This window comes from Myotis davidii, unplaced genomic scaffold (genome assembly GCF_000327345.1).
Source record: "Myotis davidii unplaced genomic scaffold, ASM32734v1 scaffold228, whole genome shotgun sequence".
Taxonomy (NCBI): domain Eukaryota; kingdom Metazoa; phylum Chordata; class Mammalia; order Chiroptera; family Vespertilionidae; genus Myotis; species Myotis davidii.
In genome coordinates this window covers 1,943,061-1,948,202 of record NW_006300104.1, presented here as the reverse complement: position 1 = coordinate 1,948,202, position 5,142 = coordinate 1,943,061, and positions in this window count along the sequence as shown.

The window sequence follows — 5,142 nt, the reverse complement described above, 5'->3', positions numbered from 1 at the left end:
AGTAGCATTCATTTAGTCCTTCAAAAATATTTACTGAATGCCTACTGTATGAAACAAATTGTGCTTCTATGTGCTTCTTAGCTTGTTCTGGTACATTCTACACTCTGGCATCAGGATTGCCTCTTTAAAATGTAACTCTGGGTATGATCACTTCCATTTTATCCATCCATGACTCCCCATTGCCTTCAGAATGAAGATATACCTCATTTGTGATCATGCTTAGACTGGTACCTTTTCTTTTTTATGATTAATTATAGTCTTATTGAGAACTAAACTTTGGGACATTCATAAAGGAAGCATGTTCTTTAAAAAATGTTCCAAGTAGTTTTTCTCATAACTTCTGCCTCTCAAAAAATAGCACTCCAGTTTCAATTTCCTTGGATCCAATTGCAATGGCTACGTTGCCCTTACTGATGCAGAAGCATGGCATGCCTTTATAGTTATATAATTGACTGGTGATGTGGTCCTTTAAAGCTATCATCGGCTTGGACTTGAGCCTGTGTTTCACAGGGCCCCTTTTCCTGGAGGCAGAGGGTCAACTCCTGGAGGACCGACATTTGCAGAGAGTGCTCAGGGCTTCTCCTAGAAATAGCCTTCATAGCGGAATGATTACTAATATGCTCCAATAACTGGCACAAACAACCTAATGTTGCCCTTAAAAATTGTGAAGTTCATACAATATCCATTTATTCATTCATCTTATACATCTTTAATTCCTACCACATGAGTGCCATTATTCTGAGTGGTGATATTCAAAGATGAATAAACTATAAACCCTGCCCTAAGTGGAAAGTAGAAGAAATGCAAATATAACTCCTGCTTACTGTTTTCCAACAATGAGGATAAATTATTATTTCTTATGCTAACATTTGTAAACTGAGACGTATACAGTAGGGGAAAAGAAAAATAATTCATTTTTTCATTTATTCATTTAAATTAAAAAATCATTGAATTTGTATTTTGTATCAGGTACTATGGAGGAGCTATGGGAAAAGAGGTGAGCAAAAAGTAAAATGAATACCCTATTTCTTGCCTTCAGAGAACTAGCAGTCCAATGGATGATGACGTCATTGAAATAATCACTTAAGCCTGTGAAAAGGTGTACCTACGGTAAACATTTTAATGAGGAAACCCATAATGCTGTGAGAACATTTAACAGTGGGATTTGATCTCATCAGGATTGGCCAGGGAAGGCATCCTTAAGGAAGTAATGATAGAGCTCAGATCCAAAAAGTGATTAGGAGTATACCAGACAGAGACTGGGAAGAGTGTGCTCCTGGCAAAAGGAACAGCTTGCACAAGAGCCCCATGGATGGAGGAAGCACAAAAACTGCAAGGTCCTGCTATGGTGATTTAGTCAGAGTACAGAAGGCCAGGGAAATGTAGGGAAGGGGCAGGCTTTGAAGGGTGTTATGCAAGAATAGAGCAGCATGGGGAGTGGGTCTGAGCAGAACAGAATGGAGGTGGAAGCACTATAAACAGATGTGTTCTTTAAAGATAAGTGGCTACCATGTGGAGAGCTGATTGGAAGGGACAATAGTCACTGTGAGGAGACCTTTAGGAAGTCTTTACAAAGGTCCAGGTATACGTGGTGATGAAAGAAGATGTGACATTGGGTGGTAGGCACACAATGCGATATACAGATACTATATCATACAAATGTACATTTGAAACGTATATTATCTTATTAACAAATGTCACCCCAATAAATTTAATTTAAAGAAAGAAAGAATACAGAGTAACACACACACACACACACACACACAAGTTCAGGTTTGAGGAGATAATAGCATGGTATTAATGTAAATGAAAAGAAGTGGAAATCTTGAAGATAGTTAGGATGTAAAATTGTTAGAGCTTGTTGATGTTTTAGTCACAGATAGTGAGGTAAAAGTTGATGTCTTGTTTCCTGATTTGGTAACATGGATGAATGGTATTATCATTCTCTGAGATAAAAACCTACTTAATTATTTGTCTTCCAGACTCATCTCTCTCTCTCTCTTCCTCTCTTCTCTCTCTCCTCTCACCTCTCTCTCTCTCTCTCCTCCTCTCTTCTCTCTCTCCTCTCTCTCTCTCTCTCTCTCTCTCTCTCTCTCTCTCTCTCTCTCTCTCTCTCTCTCCCTATGTCCTTAATGTTATATGTCAAATAGGGTCAAGCCTGGATTTGCTAATATTAAATTCAGTATTAATCTAAGTTTATTCCTTTAATTTTTCTTGTAAAAAATTAAATTGCTCAACTGTAAAATATCAGGAAGCACTTACAATGCATTTGCATGAAAGGGGAAAAGGTAAGAAGCCTGTCATTAGTTGGTGTAGGCGCACATCCACAATCAGGTCCGCAGTTCACTATTTGATGGGATCCACATGTGAAGTGTCCAGAAGGGGATGCCAGAGCTTTGACTGTTAAGCACAGGCTCCTTAAACAGGACCAACATGTAGAGACAAACTTACGTCTTGAGCTTTTTAAGCCAGGCATTAAAAGAAAGAGCTGTGGGTTGAATTAATTAACATGTCAACTCTGATTAGAGCAGTTCAAACCTCTCAAAGGATGGTGGTTTCAGAAGATATGTTTTGCTTCTAGGGAGCCCATATTAGTGTTACACATGAAATGAGTTACAATGAATGAGCCCTACTCTGCCGCTTTTGAAACTATATGATTATACATACATAATGAATGTTAAAGCTTTTGTAAGTGGGTATTCTATTTTTTTAAAAAAAATTGAAAAATTATTGAAATGTTGATATCAAATCACTCTCATGTTAAAGAGGCTGAATAAAATAATTATTTGAGACAATTTCCTGATTCTGGAAAAAGAATGGTTAATATGAATGGAAATGAGGGAAAGGAACTGGATGATGGTAATGATGATATTGATAATAACAATAAAAATAATAGGGAGCTTATTAAATTCCAGAATAATGTACATGGATTAGCTCATTAATCTTCCTAAGTACCCTTGGGGGCAGATACTATTATTCCCATTTTATTTTATTATTTTCTAAAAATATGTTTTTATTGATTTCAGAGAGAGAGAGAGGGAGAGAGAGATAGAAACATCGATGATGAGAGAAAATCATTGATCGGCTGCCTCCTGCACACCCCTCACTAGAAATCTAGCCCCCCCCCCAACCCCGGCATGTGCTCTGACTGGGAATCAAAACAAACCTAACCTTGACCTCCTGGTTCTTAGGTTGACACTCAGCCACTGAGCCACACAAGCAGTTTGCTGTGGTGGGACAGCTAGCATAGTTAAGCATGGTCTTAAACCTAAGTAATCTTTAAAGGGGGTGGAGGAATGGGAGCTATCTGTAATATTGCCCTCAGTAAAAAGGACACCTAAGCAATCTAACTTCACAATCTGTGATTTGACCCACTATAATCCCTCTTAATGATAACTTTTTTTTTTCAGAATCACTAAACTCCTCTGGTTTCTGTATGTGTTACAAGTTTTAAATGGAAATGAGGAGAGGGACCAAAACATTCCTTTCCCTCATGTATCCCACCCCACTGTGAAACCTGAAAAAAGCAAACAGGAAACACTATACTAATGCTAGCTTGAGGTGGATTTTCCCCCCTCAGGTAAAAAGCTCCCCTGTAATTCACTACTAGGCAGGGATTCTAGTGGAATTCAGAACAGACATATTTAAATGCAATAATTGAAAATTTAGAACTTGACTTTTTATCTCTGTGGTACACTATGCACTGTGACCTGAAACGTAAAAGCATGCTGAGAGGGAGAATTTACAAATGACTTTTCTTCTGAGGGGAAAAAAAGGGAAAAAATTGCAAATTCTGGTGGGATCTTAAATGTAACATATAATTCCCAAAGGTAGTGTTGGGCTGTTCTTTACATTGTTCACCTCAGCTCATTAGTTAGCATTTCAGTATTGTATTGTATTTTTGTTCCTGGGGAAATGAGAATGCACTGTGGTGTAACGGGGCAGCCTTGTCCTAGCCTAAGACAAGATGGGCAGCTCAGTTCCACCACTTGGCAGCTGTATGACTTAAGAAGTTAATGGAAACTTCTTATTCTTTGCTGGTCTCATGTGTAAAAGGGAGATTTTAATTGTCACTACAACATCCAAGTATTGTTTGGAAAATTAAATCATGTATGTTTAATTTGTAAATACATATCTAAATAATACATATTAGGTTATATTTAAAATCAATATTTTGTATACATGTACCTCAAGCTCTAAAGAGAGATTGACACATAATAAATGTTCAAAAGATGTTCACAATTACTCTTATCTTCTGACCTTAAAGTAACAGATTGTTAGTGTCTACAAATATGAACCCCAGGAAGTTATTCATTTATTAATGAATTTTAACATTTGGAGAGAATGACAATGTGTCTTTAGATTGCCAGACTTTTATAAAGATAGCATTTTGGGTATAATAAACACAGTTAAGAGTGATTTAAATGTAACTATTTTATTTTTTTAATTAAAAATCACTCACGGGTTATATCGACTGCAAACAGGGGAAAGAAAGAGCGCTTTCCAGACAGCAGCCTGGAGGCTATTGCTGAGTGGGTGTCCATGATCCCAGGCTGTGCACTAACTCCCTGACTGCTTTGTGTCAAAGCAAAAGAGTAATTGACATGCTAGTAAACACAGGCTGAAAAATGACCTTGATTTTCACTTTGTCCCTGACTCAGCAGGATAGTTGATTCAACTATTCTTTACCTGGTTGAATAAAGGCCATAAAACACTGTTTAAAAACAAAACCAACAATATCCTCATGGGTATATGTGGAACAATTTCCTCATGTGTGTTTATTACTCTCTTTGTGTTCTAATTTCATGTACTGATATCAACAAATATGATTGCAACTCCTCAGAGGTTGTTTACCGCCATTCTATATAATATGCTACAAATGTGTGTTTTTTGTAAAAAGAACATAAACTTAAAAGGCATTATTATAATATACATTATTCCATTCAAACCAAGTCCCCAACATTCTATGACCTGATATTTTAGTGTTAAAATAAATGTTTTTTAAATATATTTTTATTTATTTCAGAGAAGAAGGGAAAGGGAGAGAGGGAGAGAGGGAGAGGGAGAGAGAGATAGGTAGAGAGAGAGAGAGAGAGAGAGAGAGAGAGAGAGAGAGAGAGAGAAACATCAAAGGTGAGAGAG